The 22,303-nt window shown below is 32.0% G+C and overlaps 1 protein-coding gene and 1 long non-coding RNA gene across 12 annotated transcripts in view; both read left to right on the top strand.

Moving 5' to 3' along the window:
* Positions 1–22,303, top strand: part of Fak (protein tyrosine kinase 2 Fak) — a 97,103-nt gene that overhangs the window by 34,983 nt on the left and 39,817 nt on the right. The window lies entirely within an intron of this gene.
* LOC143196495 (uncharacterized) lies at positions 4,562–11,051 on the top strand. Its single transcript, XR_013005755.1, has 3 exons — positions 4,562–4,690; positions 4,829–4,919; positions 10,918–11,051. It is a non-coding gene; the product is annotated as an uncharacterized LOC143196495 (long non-coding RNA).

Raw genomic sequence — 22,303 nt, 5'->3', positions numbered from 1 at the left:
ATAACTCAAAATTAATTCACAGTATACTGTCCTAAAATAAATCATATCAAAACCTTAATATCCCATTTGTTTTATCGGAATCCTTCAGATCGTATTATTATAGCGTGATCGCTATCATCAATCCTTTTCATATTCTGTGACTTGCGAGTATATGACTGTATATCTGGAGTAGTTCTAATTGTTTTGCAATATATTTGTCAAGTATCGCTCGTCAACTCTTATTTTACTCCTGTGGCAGATTTAACGAAAGCAATCATTAGGGTTTTTAAAACTTTGTCCCATTTTATATATTTTTTGTAAGAGCATTTAATGAAATGTTTTAATCCGTCATCCATCTACAATGAATAGTCGTTAATAAAATCAAAGCAGGTGTTATCTATTCAATATTGTCATGACAAAAAAGTAAACAACTAAAATATGGCTGGAATTATATAGTTTCTTCATACTTTCTTTCTTCTTCGTTTCTAGACATATATACCATCACGGTGACAATAATATTGTTTCAAATGTAGCAACACAGCCCGCAAAATTTAAAATTTCCCGTTGCTTTTTGTAGTCAGCTGATTCCAAGTATCAAAATTCACAACAAACAAAACACATCAAAATTTACAGAACCCAAACCAATACGTTAAACAAAATATTTTCAACAAATAAATTGAAGCGATTTTAAAAAATAAATAATGAACTCACTAAAAAGTAAAAAATAAATCAAACTTAGATAATCAAAGATTTTTAACACAAAAAAAAGGTTTTAAAATAAAACATGCATATAATAATCGTTGTAATAACTAAATAAAAATAAACAAAAACCTTATTTAAGCTATCTACTACACGTATTATTCTACTATATACACACAATTTAGCTTAATACCTACCTAAACCTATGGCTTGGTTCCCATAGAACCACTTCGGAAGTGCATTCTTTCGAATAAAAAAATATTTTGAAAATCGGTCCATAAATGACGGAGAAATCGGCGGGCGTAGATTTAAAAAAATACATACAGTCGCACATAGAACCTCCTTTCTTGAAGCCGGTTAAAAAGCAGCTTGAAGGTATACATGAATGAATGATTAAGATCAATAAAATGAATTAGAAATTTACGCTTGTTAATAATCTGTTTATGAGTAAGCTTTCTTAAGAAACCTCATGGATGATTCAGTTTTCTGTATTTGTTGATCATTCATATGTTCTTTATGCCGGAATCGATGTCTCTATTGTGCAAGTTTTCAGCTGCAAATGTTTACGAGATATAATCGAAAACTATCTATAATTACCTTCATTTTGCATTGATTTTTATGTTTTTTTTTAATCAAGAGATCTGTGTTTTCACAATAATGCTATTATATAACGCAGTAAGCATTCTTATTATTATTTCTCTACTCACTCAAACAAGTATGTCGTGTCACTAGTATACAAATATGATTCCTCCTTTTTCGGCAAATACATGATTTTTCTTCATGTTTCTTTCATGTTTTATTCATGTTTTTTTAGAGATATTTTTTTATGAAGCCTAATTGCATGTTATTGAGATAGAACTGACTATTTCAATATCAATAACTTTATGATTTTAAGTGGCAACGGCTAGTGAAGATGTCGAATGGCGTATCACTTCATCGAATCTTCTTCATGAATCTTCATTGAGGAATTCGTCTAATGCCCTATCTTATTTTCGGCATTACAACTTTCTGAAAATGTTTATTTTATTAAACTTGCATTTACAGTAAATTAATGTAGTAGTATTAGTCGGGTCTATTTAAACAATAATAATTGTTTTCTTAATTTTAAAACAGATTATAAAATCTTAATAAAGATACTAACTATATATGTTTCATGTTTAATGGTTAGGCATGTGCTGTGAAAGAGAGTATCTGAGCTTTCACTTGTTTTTGTGGGCACTCGTCCAAAACGTATACAACCTTTTCTATTTTGTATAGGAAATGTCACAATTTACTTCTACAAAGCAATATTTGCCGGAAGTTCTTTTACATTTTAAATTTTTATTGAAACGCATTGATACGTAACGATAGAAATGTGAACTTACGAAGAATAGTAACTTTAAAAAGATAATTGGTTAGGCTCAGTTAAAACAGTTTATATTAGGTTATTATATTAATATTAGGCATGTCTCTACGTAAAATAACAGTTTTAGTTTCATTTAGTATAATTGAGCATTCCGTGCTAGGGGAGCCTTCTACATCAACATTCAATCGAATAATTAGGGCAATAAAGTCTTACGGTAAATACGACGGGCTCTACAAGGTCTAGTGCTCTACGAACTGCTAAAACAGTATTAAACTATGGCTGCAGATATGTACCGATGGTAATTGAACAAATTGAACGATATATTGTTGCAAAAGGACCAGTTATAGCGATTAATATACGCAAAGTAATTCTCTTGCATGGTAACACTCGGTAATACGTTGCTAAAGTTGAGCTAAAGAGAAGTTCTGCAATATGCAAACTCTCTCAAAATGCTGATGAAGTTCGAAAGTAAATCTGTAATCGCTGCCAAACCAACATTGTTCTTTCTACAGGATATCGCCATGTTACCAGATAGATGGGAAAAGTGGAAAGTGATGAAAAATATTTTAATTGATACATGTTCTAGCAATTCTCTCAATAAATGCTTTTTTAAAGTGAGAAAATATAGCAGAATACATACAAGAACTTACAATACAATTACAATACAAAAAGAGAGAAATTACATTATAATACAAGAGAAAAACACAAAGAACTTTTTTAATGAAGATCTACGTTAAAGGCACTCCAAGTTTATTTAATTAATAATTATTTGTCTTTCTAGAATCATCTACCACAGTTATATCAATTTAAAAAGCATATTAGAAGCCAGTGACAATCAAAATATGATAGTTAATTTATACTTCAAAGATGGTAGAGTTTAACAACAACTTGATCTAATACATGATGACAAATCCATACTACAAAACATATCAAGAAATATTTAGAATTAGGTTGGGACGTTGTGGTTCCAATATTATTAAAATATAACACGCTGTCGAGTAAGTTATCGCCTTTATTGACTTTATTAGCAACACAAAAGACTAATTATCTTAAAAAACGTCAAATTGATACTGATAGAAGTAATTTGACAGCAATTTTACAACAAAGAAATATATCAAAAGAAATCACATAAATTCAATATATCTATCAATAAATCTGTTGGTACATAACGACCTTCACTGAAATGAGAAAAACAAGATTATTTACAAATAGGTCATTTAAGACAATAATAACACAGAAATGAAAGAACTTGACATTCCTATTGTATTTTGAGTTCAAGCTGATACTGCATCAAGAACGATAAATATATTGTAGAAATAAATGTTTATTTTTTAATATAAATGAATTTGCATTAAAATTTCGAATAGGTAATATAATATTATTTATTGGTATTCGTGTATAAATTGAATTCAACTTCAAAGTTGATGAAGATGATGAAGCAAATGATTGAAAATTATGAAGAAGTGGAAATTGTCAAGTTTGTGAGCAAGAAAATCAAAAGCATGTTTTCTACTGATGTTGAATTACTTAATATTATCTATGTATATTATCTATAGTGTTCTATTTACAGTAGCGGTAACAGCTTCTATTTGTTTCCTTATAGAACTTGAGAATTTTCTTCTCGATTAGTAAAATTACAGCAGAAGTAATAGATTAGACCAAGAAGGCTTACTATCTGAAATAACCATTTTATAATTAAATAAATATTTAATATAAGTTAAGTGTTATTTAAGAGTTACAATACTTCTATATTAACATGAGATTGAAGTATGTCCTCTTTTAACTACTCTCCGTGTCTCTTTACTATTCTCTTATTTTCCTGGATGACAGTCGGTATCTAAAGGTTTCAGTGTAGGTAACCATTCCTATAGAATCTGGATATATCTATATGCCAGTATCTCTTAGAACTTTTTTTCTGAAACATTTATATATGGGTTTTCGAATTTCTTAATATAACAGCAACTTATGTACTGTTGAGATAATTGAGATTTTCTTCCAATTAACCAACATTTTTTTATGTTTCAAATTCAGTTATTTTTTCTTTATAATGTGATTCACAGACCGAAATATAGAAGAAAACGAAGCAATTAACATTCATTTATTCATAGAGGCTTCTAGAATTGTATTGGGAGAACCTGCCGTCATCTTGATTACTGGGCTACCGACTAATTTCTCGATTTATTTTACTATATGACAGTATAGTACTAAGTATACTATATTAATCATCGATTCTCAATAATACGTCTAATTATTCCCAAAAGTTATTGACGCAAATAAATGGCCAATAAACAACCAGCATTGTGGAAGATTAAATTTCATAGTAGCTTTTTTTACTAGTGTTTAAATAAGTGGGCCCATTTTATTATTCTCATTTCGAACGTGTCCATTAAACCAACATAAAAACATTTACTTTGAACAGCTGCTAACCGAATATGAGTCGAAATAAAATATCGCATATGCTAGTTGACATCGTAGGGTATGGTGCTAGTTAAAAGTTTCGGTCCGTTGTGTAATTAAAACAGATCATCATTGTTTATTTAAACGTAAAAATGAGTGAATTTTGCCAAAACATAGTGGTATATTGTCAAAAGTTCGTTGGATCGCTTCATTTGTTTTTCTGTGTGATTCAGTTCGAAAATATATAAACCGTTTCTTGTTTATGATTAGGTGTGGTATTTAGATTCAAAGCAATTATTAAATTATATTAAATATTAATTCAATTATTTTAATTAAAGTTGATTTTTATATTATTTTTTATCTTCGACCTTTTTAATAGAATAAAAAAATGACTTGTGGCTGTTGTAGGTTATATGTTATTAGTCGATACAAACGATATCAAAATGGCCGGTATATATGGTGAGTGAATAGGATGTCCTACGAAAGGTCTTTATATCAGGTATGTCGGTAATTACTTCTCAGTTTTTGTAACATATTTTACGAGTCATAAGTATGCAATGTTTCATTTGATGCATATATCATTTTATTCTACTGACATTAACCTGAAATCTACTCAAATTTCATTCCGTGAATATAACAGCGTTATAACTTTATCATTTTTTATAAAATGTCAAGTGTTGAGCCTGGAAATGTGCGTTTGCAGTACGCGTTACTGTTCTTAGTCCATCAAAAAAAAGTCAGTGAAACTCATCATTTGCTGGTGTAGATATATATAGAAGAGTAAGAGTTTTTGTTGAAAACGCAACACAAACTCAAAAACATTGGGCAGAAAAGTTGAATGTGAACCGAGTCGCAATTTGTAAACGGTTAGAAGCGGTGGGAAAGACTCAAAATATGGGAAGATGGTTGCCACATGAAGTGAAGGACAGACTAAGAAAATGAAAGAGAATTAGAAAATCGAACATTCGTCAAAGAAAGGCTCCTTCAAAAAAATTAAAGGACGTCATATCTGCGTCGAATAGTAACGGTTAATGAAAAATTGATTTATTTCGGAAAACCGAAGCGAAAAAATTATGGTTAACACCTGACGAATCCGATCCATCGCTTTGGTTCCAAGACCATGCTCTGTGTCTGTCGGGACCAGGTTGGTATCGCGTGTCGTATATTAGGAGTTGTTAAAACCTTGAGAAACAGTTACACTGATTGCTACCGACAATAAATGATTAGTTGATACTGTGCATTGATCAAAAACTTCTGAAGAATAGTAACTTTAATATGATAAATTGGGCATTGGATAGATTTGTTTAAAACTCGGTGAAAACGGTTTATATTAGGTTATTATATTAATATTAGATGTAGATAAAATAGATGCCATTTTGTTTAGATATATCTTATAATCGTTAAATTCGACGGTTTTGTACATGTCTCTACGTAAAATAACAGTTTTAGTTTCATTTAGTATAATTGCTTGGGGATACTCATACTTATTCAATCGAATAATTAGGGCAATAAAGTCTTACGGTAAATATGGCAGGATCTACAAGGGCTAGCACCCTACGAACTGCTAAAACAGATGGTAATTGAACAAATTCAACGATATATTGCTGCAAAAAAACCAGCTATAGCTATTAATATATGCATAGTCATTCTCTCGCGTGACAACACTCGGTAATATGTTGCTAAAGTTGAGTTACAGCTCTAAAGAGAAGTTCTGCAATATGCTGATGAAGTTCGAAAGTAAATCCGTAATCGCTGCCAAACCAACATTGTTCTGTCGAACATTCGTCAAAGAAAGGCTCCTTCAAAAGAATTAAAGGAAGTCATATCTGCCTCGAATAGTAACGGTAAATGAATAATTGATTTATGCGAAAAATTATGGTTATCACCTGACGAATCCGATCCATCGCTTTGGTTCCAAGACCATGCTCTGTGTCTGGCGGGACCAGGTTGGTGTCACGTATCGTATATTATGAGTTGTTGAAACCTTGAGAGACAGTTAACACTGATTGCTATCGATAATAAATGATCAGTTGATACTGTGCATTAATCAAAAATATCCAAAGAAAGTGAGAAAGAGTTCTCAAAGACAAAGACTTTGCATTATGATAACTCGCTGTCTAGTGCATCAAAACCAGTCAAAGCATTGTGGAAATTTTTTGGCACCCGCCGTACTCTCCAGACCTGGCTCCATCCGGCTACCACCTTTTCGTATCGATGGAGCACGCGCTTGCAAAGCAGCATTTCGGCCATTTCGAAGATTTCTAAGTTAAAAAATGGCTCGGTAAATGGTTTAGCTCAAAGGAGAAATTGTTCTATTGGAAGGGCATCCATAAATTACTTGAGATACTAATATATACTCTGAAAATATGAATCCATCGTAAGTAGCGTGTTTTCTTAAGCGAAAAAATTGGAAAGGAATTACTTAACACACCTGGTATTTATTTGTTAGGCGCTGTGTCGTATCATTCAATAGGCTCCAACCTAATAACAAGAATTTTTAGATTTATATTGTATTAAAAATATATTCATTGCTGTATTAGACAACATTCACCAGCTATCAATTTATTCCAATGATCATTTATGTTTCTTTTCAATTTCTTTTAGTATAGAATGATTTGTTTTTGGGCCCTTTGAAGTACCTTCACTGGCAGCTGGCAATATTTGTATTTACAGTATATATAGGCAATATAAATATTCATAATAATGGATTTATGTTTCTATGTTCCATTCAGGTCACTGTCCACTAACTACTTTGTCGATCTTTTTTTGGTCCTTCGAAGCGAATACCGAGTTTGGTCGATCAGACAATTCAGCATTATTGGTGTTCACACAGCCCATAATAGTTAATTTTTCTGATCTGATGCCCACAGCATTTACTAAGCTAGCTTCTAAATGACTTTTGTCTTTTAATTTTGTTGGATCCTATGCTATCATCATATTTTCCTTCTTTCTGATAAAAGTCTTATTTTTTATATTTGGAAACTTCTTCTTGATCATTCGCTTACAGGCGCTCTTTGAAGTTGTTTCTAAATATACTAAGCTTATACCTAAATGTTGAACTTCAAAAATGGTTGTTTATTCTAAATTTTAATCAGCATATTATAGTAGTTCAATTTATAAGATGTTACTCAAAAAACAAGTTGTTTAAATTGAACCTGACATTCATTTGCCACATTATTCTTCCGATTTGGAATTTTAATATTTCCTGACAGATAATATAAAATACCAATAATACCTAAATATGGACTGGACTGAAAAGTCCTGGAAGTAATAAAGAAAACTCGTTTTTTTGTTCAAAATTGGCTTTACTCATCATCGTAATCCCCATCAAAAGCCACACAATCATTCCAGCGCCACTCTCCAACATTTCAATACCACTTTTGTAGAACGATTTATCTTTTGCCTCAAAATAGGCCTGTCGCCAATTGCTGTCCACTCAGATGACGATCGTTTTGATTCTGGAGTGAACTGACGGATCCATGTTTCACCCATTGTCACATACCGATGCAAGAAACACTGCTCAGAATCACCAACACGTTCTTCTTTTTGGTCAACAGTGAGCAAACGCGGCACCCACTTTGAACAGAGCCTTCTTATAGTAAAATACTGATGCAATGAACCAACAACACGTTCTTTTGATATCTTTACGATGTTAGCTAACTCACGCAACTTCACTTTTCAATCACAAACGATTGTAGGATTTTTTTATGTTTTCTGGTGTTACCACCTCATTTGGACGTCCACAGCGTTCTGCATCATCGGTGTCTCTGCGACCACGTTTGGAGTCAGCAAACCAATGCTTTATTGTTGTTTCTGATGGAGCGGAGTCCTTATAACACTTTTCAAACCATTGCTTCGCTTGAAAAGTATTTTTTCCCATCAAGAAGCAGTGTAAAATTAAAACACGAAATTGTTTTTTTTAGATCCATTGTTTTTAAAATAAGAAAAGTAGTGTCACTCTTAGCACTATAACTTACAAACTTATGAGTAGAATATCATGGAATTTTAGCAGCTTTCTTTGGAGCTTAGTTCTAACTGAAAAAGCGGTAAATGCAATAACTAGTGTAATGACTAGTGCTAGCGTTGGGAACTATCGACTGAAAACAGTCGAAACAGTCGATAGTCGCAAAACAGTCGTAACAGTCGATAGTCAAAAAACGTGTTAATAATAACTAAAAATACGCGACTGAAACATCGATAGTAAATAGTAACAAAATCAGTCAGGCTGAAAATAGCTAGTGAAAACAGTCGATAGTCGATTTCAGTCGATAGTTCCATCACTAACTAGTGCCATCTATGTGTTAGGCCCGAGACTTTTCAGCACATCTGAAATTACTTGAAATAATTATATCATAATATACACAATTCTTCAAACAAGCCTTAAATAAAAAAAAACTCCAAAAAAGTTATTTCACACTCCATATAAATTTTAATAAATACATTTTAGTCAATGACCAAAATTAATAATGTCTATGACGTATGATGTATCGGAACTTCCGACTCAGACAGTTTTTATTAGGACTTCAAATATGGTGTGTGACAGGATGCTAATTACTTCTCACATTACATTAATCAATATGTCAGTGTATAACAATAGGTAAAACAAAAATTATTTGATGAATAGATTTGTTAATTTTACTAAGTTTCTTAATATTTCAAGAAAGAATTTAGGAAAAAATAGCACATCGTTATTCTTCTTAACCAGATGACCTAAACATTACTCGGAAACTATATTCAGGCGCCATCGCAACCATTTGTCATTCTTTAAAAGTTATTCATTCGAAATAGTTACGATATTAACAAAACAAAACAAAATTCTAAAAAATAGTCATGTCTTAATGTATAATATGTCGTTTACGTTTATTTATTTTAGTTTCTTTCAATTAAATATTAAGATTATTGTTTCTATACTATCGAAAAATTTGTTGAATATTGAATTGCTTCGAAATATATATAATTGTTTCGCCTCCAAATTTATTCGTTGACGGCTATCAGAAATCTTTCGGAATATCGCTATCGGCATCTATAGGTCAAGCCTTGTATTTTTCAGCCGACGTATTATATACGCGAAGAATAATAAATTGACAATAAAATATGAAGAAAATGTTTACCCATAATAGAGAAAACTATAAATTACGACCGGATACCGACAACTCCCATAGCAATCAATTTTATTGTGGGTAGCAGATAGCCTACATGTCGAAAACACTCGATAGACGCGGACCATTCCCCACAAGAGGAGATAGAAAAAATCTATCGGCCAACAACTGGCCGAAAGAGAAAAATTAATTAATAAACGGAAGGTCGGTGCAGGTTGTAATAAAAGAAACAGCCGAACAATATGAATTAGCATAACGTTAACAGCAAATGTTAATAACCTTTCGCCGTTACATTCAGTAGGTAAAAGAATTTTTATCTGAACGATCGTTGTGTGTAAATATTAATTGATTGTTTTCCAAGTCTGCCTGGTCTGTGTCTATATTACACGCTTGTTATGATTAATATTCAAGGTTTAAGTTGAATTATGAGAACTGTGAATGAATTTTCAACGAGCTGGACTATGACATTTCACATTATCGATCGTCGAACTACAAGCCAACCGCTAGGCCTGATGTAAGGGCAATATATTCATTACTTAAATACTTAATTAAGCGAAATTTTTAACCGACTTCGGAAAAGGAGGATGTTCTAACAGGTCAATTGAGTCCCCGGCCTACCATAGTAAAACACATTTTTTGGCAAAATATTTTTTTTTATTCAATATAATTCCATTCAAGGGTGATACACTGATTATAGCGACCCTCCAACTTTTCGATACCATTTTTGTAGCACAATTTGTCCTTTGATTCAAAATAGTTTCGGCGATCACCTCTTCATTCGACGATAATTTCTTCCCAGCGAGCATTCTTTTGAGATCTGAGAACAGGAAATAGCCGCTGGGGGCCAGATCTGGAGAATACGGTAGATGAGGAAGCAATTCGAAGCCCAATTTATGGATGTTTGCCGTCGTTTTCACTGACTTGTGACACGGTGCATTGTCTTGGTGAAGCAGCACTTTCTTTTTCTTCAAATGCGGCCGTTTTTCGGCGATTTCGTCTTTCAAACGGCGACCTCAGTTGGTAGTGTTAATGTCGAAGATCGTGATTCCGACAAGTAGGCTCAACCCAGACAAATCCTAATTGGGGTAACCAAAAAGGTATAAATGAATATATATTCACGTGCCGTGAAGGTTAAAATAAAAACACTTTAATAAAAATGACCAAACAATAAAAAATTAGAATAAATACAGAATAGGCTTCTATTAAAAAAAAATTTTCGATCCTTCGATCGATCGATTTTAATTAGTCGGAATACTAGATTTTTCTCTAGATTTTTAGCATAAAATTTATATTGAACATTTTTTAATCACTTAAGATATTCGGAAACGTCTCCATAATACACCTACGATAGTTGGTTCGCACCTAATTTAAAAATAGATAACACAAATATTATTTTAGAATCTGGTGAAAGCTTTATTTACGGGCTGATGACCGCTGGTTTAATACGAAAAACATTATGGCGATTATGGATAAATATAGAAGAAAGAGATAAGATAATACAAGTTTCCGTGATGGTTATCAGTCAAATTTGAGGACAATCTCAAACAATGGTTTAAAGATAAGTATACGCTAGCCCAAAATATTTTTAGTTGATAGCAAAAGTTTGGTTTCTTTACATTTTATCAGCTGAGAGATAATTTATGAACGATGTGGTTGACAGAGGCAATAATATCTTGATGTTTTAATATAGCAAGCGCAATTTTTTAAGGTTTTTTTTCAAATATTAAATGTAATATACTGGTATTCCGGATTCCCATGTTAAAAGAAAAAGTTAAACATGAAAATGATTTGGCTACCAGGTACACATTCCAGTCTTCCAACTTATAACAAAATAAATATATGTATATTTAAACAGATTATTGTTTGTTGTTTGCTTAGTTATATTAAATATAAATTGATTATTATAAAAAAAATTATTAATACCTGTTTTGTCTTGTTTTGATGAAAACCTACAGACCCATAAAGCAGAATTGTCAATAATACAAGGAATTGTGAAATACCCAAATCTTTTATCTGTTATCCTATTTATTAATTGCTTACAGTTTAATAGTTCCTACTCCACCCTATATTTATGACATGAAAGTAGAAAATGGAAACAGTGTGGAAGAAGATGAATTCCAAATCCCAAGACACTGGCTTTAAATAACAATATTATCAGCAGCATAGATTGAGCTAATTAATTGGGTTAAGCGATCCTATTCAAGATCGTTTTTTATCAGAGATAATATCATTATACAAAAATCTTAATAATCGTTGGTATACCTTAGTATTTTAAAAACCAGATCAACAAAGACCCCTAAATAACATCAAAGCCAATCTGACAATACTTTGGATGGTATCTCTTTTTGGGGTAGTTAGGTCATCATTGTGTAAAAGTTTTATTGGAACTGAAGAACACCAATGAGTAGAATATTTGTAATTGTAGGAAAATCGAAATAAAAGTATTCATTGAACAAAAATTATCAGTTTGTAATGGGATGTTGCCTCATTTTTTGTAAATCATTTTTGGTCTAAAAGTCTCTTTAACGTGTAAATGCATACAAAACCTTTTTGTTTATTGCAAACGTACCCCCCATATATAATATATGTAAAAACTTTCAGGAAAGTACAGGAAATCTTCATACATACATATAGCTGACTTTTGAGTTTTTGCTTTACAAAAGTTTAATTTTTTTGTTAAAAAACATCAAGGATGCATTTAGATAAAACATTAGTCGTAAGTGAAGTGAAAGACATCGTTAAAGAATACTCATCAAAACCTTTTCTAAATTTCATTATATTTTGTTTTATATTATTTAATAACAAATGTTAACCACTTCCATCTGCTAATCACCCTATTCTACTACAGATACCTTACGATTTTCTACTTCTAATGTATAAGTTTTAAGTAGAAAATAAGGACAGTATAGTAGAATACCTCAACATTGAAAGACAATTATTTTAAAAAACAAGATAATCATCCGTATGGATATGAAATCTTCTGCAGAATTATGTGAGGATGATATAACAATTGAACTGTTGTTAACATATGCAATTAATATTTACTATTCTCTTGAAAACTACTGAACAGCTAGATCTAATAAATAAACAACTTTCTCTGTCATATGCGCTTTTTCCAACCTAAAGCTAGTAAGGATTGAAACGTTCAATGTTTTTGTTGGGCAATGTAATTCTACACTCATTATCTTTATATTGTTTATTATTATATTCGCTCGTTTCCCCGGTTTTTAATAACTTTAATTAATGTAACAGACTCGCTGGTAATTAACTCCTTTCGCACAATGGATACAATTTCAGGCCAAAAGAACTGCGGGCTTTTTAAGCTCTGGATTGGTGGTTTCCACTAGGTTGTAAATTTTCTAGATAATAACGAAATATTGAAACTAACGTTGGAAACTATCGACTAAAAACAGTCGAGACAGTCGATAATCGCAAAATAGTCGAAACAGTCGATAGTCAAAAAAATAGCGACTGAAAATAGTAATTACTATTTTCAGTCAAATGCACGGTTCGACTGTTTTTTTCCAATCGTGATGTCAGACGAAAATGTACGAATTCTTGTCTGTATAAAATGTAAGATAGGAAAGGACGGAGATAAATGCTTGGAGCAGTTAATTTTAAATGTCTTTATATTCTCCAATGGTAGTATAAGCGAGACAGAGATGTATATATATTCATTCACCAGATAACTTTAAAAAAGAAAAGGAAAAAAAAACTAATTTCTATTATCGTGTAATAAATAATATAATTTTAAACGAAGTAGGATTACTTTTATACTGAATGTTCTGGGGATGTGTAAAAAGGAATGGAATAATAACACCACAAATGTTTTATCGTGTTTTAATATATTAATTGCTATTTTTAAATAACATAGCATAATAAATATAAATAGTACAATATAACTTAAATAAAACTTAAGAACTAATGATTTTCAATAACCATAACTACTAAATAAAATGTAAACCTAATCATTGAAAAATCTAATCCATGATGAACCTAAAAATGATCGTACAATAACTACCAGATTCTTTTTAAATAAAAGTCTTATTTATTTTTGAACAGAAATATTTTTAAATTTCTGTGAATATTATCGTGTTCAACTTTTCTCCCTTTCATCGATCGTTATTTGCCCAGATTTTGAAAAAACTCGCTCGCAGGGGACAGATGTTGTGGGTATAGAAAAATATTTTACTTGTAACTGATATAATTCAGGTAGTTTCATTTTATGTGTTTGCTAAAAATCTAATGGGTTTTCTAAACGCCCAATAAGTGGAATTTCCAAATACTGCCGAATCTGTGAAGTTGCTGCAATACTTGGAGTAATTACTTCTTTCATTCTAGCCATTTTTTTATCAAAATGTCTCCAGATGTCAATACATCCTTGGTCAGTAGTTTTGTCTTGAATTTCGAATTGTGGAACTATATTTGTATTTTTTGAAGTTAGAATGGAAGATACCTCTTTTGTGATAACTTTTTGTATCGCCTCAGCTTTATTTGCAATAACAAATCTTGCTTTTTTAAATCCAGGATCTAAAAATGTGAATTTCCCGCATATCGTATTTATTTCTAAAATTGCCAGTCTTATTGGTGACATCTAATAGACAATTTTGTAATTTTTTTCCCCATTCACTTGTTAAAATCCTGGATTTGTTGGAATGTTGCAGTCCTCTTATTAACGGTATAATAAAGACATCGTTGGGATATCTTTCACCAGATAACTCGGTGGTCATTATTTCAATGGGTTTTAAAAGTTGAACACATTCTGTTAAGATAATCCATTCGTTAACAAATAAAAACTGTGGTGCTCTTCTTAATAGCCAACAAAATATGAAAGTAGAGATTTCCTATCAGAAAATGTATTTATTACAAATATTTAATATACTTTATTCACTTCTTTATCGTTAATATTTTTAAAAGAAATTTAACAACTGCTATAAAAAAATCTTTTGGATCTATACAATTTCTGAAACCCTTAAAACCTAATTTTAGTTTTCAAGATTTTAGGAAAAAAGTTTCGACAAACAAGAGGCTTGGACAAAAATCGTGAAAGTTTATCAAAAAAGTATTACCTATTATTCCAGTCCAAAGTATTACCTATTATGCCAGTCAAAAGTATCTTACTATTTATCATTTACAATTTAATTTTTTTGCCCTCGGACACTAGCGTTCCAAAATGCTGCTATATTAATTTACAATATATATAGTTATTCACAAGCAAACTACAAAAAAAACATAAAACCACATATATTACATATAAATCTATTATATAAGCATAAATTCGGCGCATTACTTTGAAGGTGGTGGCTAGGACGGAAGGCCAGAACGTTAAAAATCAGTCAGTCGAATGAACTAGTAGAACCGAAAATAGTAACTAAAAGTAAACGACTGAAACAGTCGATAGTAAATAGTAATAAAATCAGTCGGACCGAAAATAGCGACTGAAAACAGTTACTAGTAAAAACAGTCGAACCAAAAATAGCGACTGAAATAGTCGATAGTAAAAAGTAAGCAATTACTGAACAGTCGATAGTCGATATCAGTCGATTGTTCCCAACACTAATTGAAACCATGTTTTGCGGCTGCAGCAACTGTTGCTCTTTTAAAAAATTGCTTTTCGCAAGTAAGACATCAAGCACTGCAAAATAAACGTATAAAACACATAATAATTAGTTTTAATTTGCATTCGTTTTGATCACTAGAAAATTTGTTATTAGTCGACGTATGTCAAAATGAAATTTCATATGTCATATTTCTAGTTTGTCAAGTCAAAATTGAGACTTTTTGATTATTAATATTAGTAAGGTTATCGTTTGTTTTAATTTATTTTTGTTTTTTAGCTATGAAATGCCATTTGGTCTGCATTGCTCAGATATTTGTAATATTTAAGTCAGTCAGATTATTGTGTTCATTTTCCTTACACACAGCATAAGTCTCATCAATTCATCACTGGTACTTTTACTGTGGGGGAGATGAGATTTGAAAAGTCATTGTATTAGAACATAAATACATATTTTAAAATATTTTTACCAGAAGCTGTTATTCTGAAATGGACTTACGGCTTAACGTGAGCTTTAAACTCCTCTCTCTCTCTCTTGTTTTAAACTCACATCTGAGAAGTGAACAATTTAGAAACCATCCCAGAAGGCATCGGTTACTCAACCTGATTACTGGCTAACTCTGATGGTTATTCCTTCTCGGATTTTACACCCTTTCCTGCAGTCAACCAGAAATATAGACAGTCGGCTACTCGAAGGTGGTCTTAATATCTTCGTTCTATCATGACTTTTTGAGTCCAAGCTTCGAAGACTTTTTTAACACAGCTTCTGGATTATTAAACATATATTTCAAATGCTTATTAACCATTATTTAATAAAGAAATGTCGACCATTGTTTTGTTGACGGGAAGTACTGCCACCGGTGCACACAATATCTTCGGTCAAGTCTATAAATTAATTTTAAAGGTGCTATGTGTATTAAATGGCTATGGTGCTACTGTGTATGGTGCTACGATGGTGCTACTGTGTATTAAATCGCACTGGGTACATTTGTAACCAACTTCATGTTAAGGAGTGATTGACAGACTTCTCTTTTCAATATGTGTCATTTTGTCGAAGTGTGAACAAAAAATGTTTTCAGTATCTTGAAAATGTCTGAATTTTTACCGAATAAATCACATTTGTCGGAAATTTTACTTTTTTACTTCATTTTTTCAGCTTCAATTTTTGAATATAATATATATTATATTATTGCTATAGCAATAAGTCATATCAATAATTAATTCAATTTGAAGCTTTTAGCTTATACAATAAGTGCGTGAAGCTTATAGCAACCATGCTCCATGTTTTGAAGGTGGTGATTTTAACAATGAAGACAAAGTGTTCTGAACATCCAAAAAAAACATTGAATTCATTACTCGAGGAAACAACTTTGACACAACAATGTTATTATTCAGCATGACAACACTCGACCACACATTCTTGCAAAACTATTGAAAATATACTTGAAAACATTAAAATGGGAAGTACTACTCTATCCACCGTTTTCTCCAGACTTTGCTTCTTCTGATTACTTTACTTCACTTCATTTCTTATGAAGATACCAAAAATGGATCGATTGGATACCAAAATTGGAAAGATACATCGTTCTTTCGAGATGGAATACGTAAATTGCCTGAAGGGTGGAGAAGGGTAGTGGTTATCGATGGATAATACTTTGAATAAAATACATTTTTTCGTTTTTTTCACAAAAAAACTTTAAATTAAAGAAAAATCTTTTGAAACTAATGTCTAATAATTTTAAGTTTTTTTTTAAATTTTGCAGTATTTTAATGTTGTTATTTAAAAAATATATTATAGCATTCATAAATGATTTCTGTTTTTATTATCGACTTTATGCATGGAAAGCAATAAATGATATGAATAAGATCGAAAAGGAAACATATGCACAGTAGGTAAATATTAATTCTGACTGATAAAGTTGCTATATGTAATTAAACTTAATAACTAACAGGAATCAGAAAGTCGCATTACGGAATACGTATAATTAAAAGGTGACAAGAGGATGTTCCGCTTCCTGTTTACTGTAGTCTGTCAGACCAGTATGGACGGCTTGTCGAGGATTAGGGTCCCTAGATAAATAGACGATAATGGCACTTCACCAGCGCAAGTGGATGGATAAATGATAATTTCATTGCATAATATTCGTTCTATAATCTACCTAGTCTGTACGGAAATAATTTGTGATAAAGTTTTCCCATTTTGTCTTTGTTTTCTTTATCGAAAATTTATATTGTTTTATTGTAGATCGAAAAAAAAACTGTTTTATTCGGAAATATAAATCCCAATAAAAACTTATTAGCACATTATGCGAAGGTACGGCGATTGCAATTTTATATATCGCTAATTATATGATAACTAGCGACCCGCCCCGGCTTCGCGCGGCTGCAATGCTGATACTAAATTAAATACACTACGGAAAAAATATGAACGTTGTATATAAAAACATAGCGGCCCGCTCCGACTTTGCACGGGCATAAAATATATATGCCTATGTCACTCAATGAAAACATGATTAAAATCGATCCAGTATTTTTGGTTCATTCATTACTGCCCGTGGCCTGCACGCATTAAATTTGGAGTAAAACAATTCCTCTTCCCCTATACTTACTATGAAGATTTCCTGCTATCTTTGGAATATCTAAATTCATACAATTTTTATTACATTACACATTTTTAAACGCAAATTTTAAATTTGTAATATCTCCGAAAATATTTGTTTAATTTACATGCTGTAAGGAACCATATTGATCTATATTAATTGCACATTGTATTTAAGGTACTTAATTCGATAAGGATTAATGCCGTATTGCTTAAAATAGCTTCGTAAATAAGCCATTTTCTCACGTAAAAAGTAAACAATAAAAATGGTTAATGTGGGTTATCCCTAAAAGATAAACATATACCATCGCGGACTTTTTTGTAGACCTTTTTATGGTGTACAATACTGTAGTACATTAATTTGATCTAACTCGTAGGGTTAGGCAGCGTTTTTGCTAATTGCTAAATAAGCCTAAAAAAGTAGGTTAATTTACGACATCACGTTAGAAACCTCTAAAATTAGCGATGTTGCCTTAGTATATTATGCATGTATTATACGTATAAACCTTCCTCTTGAATCACTCTATCTATTGAAAAAAACCGCATCAAAATCCGTTGCGTAGTTTTAAAGATTTAAGCGCACATAGGGATATAGGGACAGAAAAGGCGACTTTGTTTTATACTATGTAGTGATGTGATCCTTTTGCTTAATATGATGTCCGCTTGTACTTTCTATACTCCAATGCGGGGTCTTTTCTTTGACGATCAAAAAATGGCAAGTAGTCGATTTCTCCCAGTAGCATGGTTTCCTTGGCCAGTAGTCTACTTCTCACCAGCATCCTCATTTCCTGGTCGATGAGCTTTCGTTGCATTAGTCCAAAATAAATTCCTAAGTCCATTACTATTGTACCTAGTTTCCCAGTTCCAATTACTGCGGCAATGTGACCTTATTCCTTTTATAGATGGGCTTGAAACCCTCCCTTGGTTCAATATGATGCGACCAATTGTTAGCCAAACTGATGTTTGCTAATGCTAGGGCCTATATTCGTTGATACAGATGCTGAAACTAGGACTGACGCTGCTATTTTAAATCTCACTAGTATGCGGTCAGAGCAAATGCAGGAGTATGATGGTATTTGGGATCATAAAATATTTTTAGCAAAAAAATTGAAACGACTTCAAAAATTAAATAAGCAATACATTAAATTTGTTTTGTTCGTAATTTGATTTTGTGTATATGTCACAAAATTTTATTATTATTTTTGTATCGTTTGGGCTCATCACCGACTTCAATCTGATCAGTTGGTAGTAGTTAAAATAATATTGTAAATAGATAAATATAAAATAAAAAATATAAAATACGTGTAATACATAGGCTAAATAAGTTTTTTGTTTAGTTTTATTTAGTTATCACAACGACAATTATGTACATATTTTATTTTGAAACGTTTTTTTTTTGTGTTACAAATCTAAATTTTATTATTTTTTTCATTTTTAGTGAGTTCCTTATTTATTTTTTGAAGTCGTTTAATTTTTTTTTGCTAAAAATATTTCATTTTGCTCTTTTTAGTGTTAGATATTTACTCAATAAACTATTAATTTACGTAATAAATTACGCAGTTATTTTATTAAATATTACAGTGGATAGCCCAATTAAAAGTGCAACCCGTAGAATAAAGAAACAATTGTAGCGACCTTGAGCATGTCGAATTTTACATCGTGGAATAGCGGTCTACAAAATACCCAGAAATATAATCCCAGATGTTGAACACGGGCGGGGTGCCAACTGGAACCCGACAACGAATAGCTGGCGGCAACCCCGAGACGTTTATCTGGGATATTATTGAAGGGTATTTCGGTCATTCAGTGCTCAACCCTCGTTTGGTTAAGACGTGCCACCATCGACTGCCCAAGCCTCGTCTTCAGGTAACTCCGCTGCCATCCGTTTTATTTATTTGTATTTTCATATTTTTTTATATTGCCAATAAATAACGGCCACATTATGTAAACACCACTGTTTCATTTCGATTTACCTCCATTCACCGAGCCACATCATTTTAACCCTAAAGTGGTGACCCCGACGTGATCTTTCGCAAAATTGGGTTTGGACTCGTGAATGGAGGGTACGTAGAAAATGGTGTATTTTACGTGACCGTTATATCTTTTTTTTGTTTCAAAATTTTAAATATTTTTAATTCGATTCCTTTTCAATTTTACATTCAAGATTCATTTTCATTTTATTCCGATTAATTTCATTATTTCCAATTAATTTTTTAAAATTTTTTTTGTCAAAATTTTTATTTCACAATCTTTTGGAATATTTTTATATCACTGCTTAATCATCAGCGTCTCGGCTAAACATTTCTTTCGGCGCTATGTTTAAATCATAATGTCTTCCTTCGCTCGCCGTCTCCGTCATAATGGCAGATATTTTGATTTAAAAGGCTTTGGGCAGCTTCGGTCGGATACCGTCGTTATTTGTTTTTTCTGAATTAACCTAACGTATGTGACTACGGATTAGTCACAGAGCAGCTCCAGAAGCTAGGTACCGATTGCAGTCACCGTAGACTCGTTATGTCTTCGCCGAAGTACCAGAATTGCTAACGTCTCGTCGCCGAAGAAAATAAGCTACCACGTCGTCGAACAGTCAATCCTCCCACAGCGTCGATTACGGGAGCCCTGTCTGAAAAATAGCTTGTTTTCAACGTCGTCAATGGACCACATTCAAGTGCCAAAGCGACGATGATGCAACGGTATCTGTAGGACCGGAAGATATCAACAGCCGTACCAGATCGCAACCGTACCAACCACAACCGTTTCGAACTATCATATTTGTCAAGCCCATTTTACACAGCACATTTTGTTTGAAATAATTTTATGTAAAATTCTGGCAGGGGAGTATTGTAGCGACCTTGAGCATGTCGAATTTTACATCGTGGAATAGCGGTCTACAAAATACCCAGAAATATAATCCCAGATGTTGAACACGGGCGGGCTGCCAACGAATAGCTGGCGGCAACCCCGAGACGTTTATCTGGGATATTATTGAAGGATATTTCGGTCATTCAGTGCTCAACCCTCGTTTGGTTAAGACGTGCCACCATCGACTGCCCAAGCCTCGTCTTCAGGTAACTCCGCTGCCATCCGTTTTATTTATTTGTATTTTCATATTTTTTTATATTGCCAATAAATAACGGCCACATTATGTAAACACCACTGTTTCATTTCGATTTACCTCCATTCACCGAGCCACATCATTTTAACCCTAAACAATTATTAGATAAAAAAGATTAAAAATAATGGACGTTTCAGGCTCCGGGGTTCGCTACCTAGTGTAAGTGATTTGATAAATTTTCTAACCAAACTAGAACAAAAAACTTTGCTACCCCCGTTAGGAATCGAAGCCGCGTCCTTCGTATGTGAGCTTAACGTTCTAACCGTTACACTATAAAAAATATAATATGGTTAGTGATTAAAAACCAAATTGAATGGCTTTTACACTAAACTACTTCCGATTTTCGTCACATCAGTTCATCAATAACATTATATACAAATATCTGATTATTTTAGATAAAAAATATATGAAAACTTTGTACATGCCTTTGAAATTTGAGGCTTTCCCTCGATTTCCCCCTTTCCCCCCATCAGATTCTTACTTGGTTCTAATGGGACCACCTCGGAAGTGCACTCTTTCGAATAAAAAAGAATTTTGAAAATCAGAGGGAGAAATCAGATCAGAGAAAGTAAGAGTTCAGTTTTTCTAAATTACAAACCAATATATGTAACCTATTTGTTGATACCCAGTTTTTAATTCATAAAAGAGTACTTTTAATTTGAACTGAATGAGAAGTTGAATAATGTCTTGCCAACAGACAGTTTTACTTTATTGTATGTGCCTACAATATTTCAAAGATTCGACCAACGAGTTTTACAGCCAACGAGTTTTACATCTGCTATGTTATTTTTTAAATTACTACATCTGCAAATATTTTTAAATGATTGTTTAAAGGATTACAACTTTCGACAATTTATGAAACACAATATCAAATGACTGCAGCTACTGTCTTGGCAGTTACCCATAATTTTAACCTAATTTTGCGACACACTGTCGATTGTTTATTTTATAAATAACACGATACATAGTTTTCTTAAGTGTTCTTTCAACATCTGCCACCTTTCTAATGGCCACTATTTCCAAAATGACCATGGACCAAACTTAGCTCGAGAAGGATCGATTACTACTCGCCTGGTGTGGCAAATTGTATCATTAAATCTAATTATTCTAATAGATGTCACAAGAAATCAGTTCGAATAAGTCTATAAGGCATTCAGAATTGGACAATTCTGTTCTTGGCAATTCTACTCTTTCCTATATAAATTATTTTTTACAAGAAAATTGGACCGACTTCAAAAAATAAATAAGGAACTCGCTAAAAATTAAAAAATACTCAAATTTGGATTTTTAACCAAAAAAAAACATTTTAAAATAAAATATGTACATAATAATCGTTGAAATAACTAAATAAAAATAAACAAAAGCCTTATTTAACCTATCTACTACATGTATTGTATATTCTACTATATACACACAATTTAGCTTAATACCTACCTATACCTATTTATCTATTTACAATATTATTTTAACTACTACCAACTAATCACTTTGAAATCGGTGCCGAGCCAAAAAA

The sequence above is a fragment of the Rhynchophorus ferrugineus genome, unplaced genomic scaffold, assembly GCF_030347505.1.
Source record: "Rhynchophorus ferrugineus isolate W39M unplaced genomic scaffold, kcgeb_rfMv2 rfM4, whole genome shotgun sequence".
Classification (NCBI taxonomy): domain Eukaryota; kingdom Metazoa; phylum Arthropoda; class Insecta; order Coleoptera; family Curculionidae; genus Rhynchophorus; species Rhynchophorus ferrugineus.
This window is presented reverse-complemented; position numbering and strand designations above follow the sequence as displayed.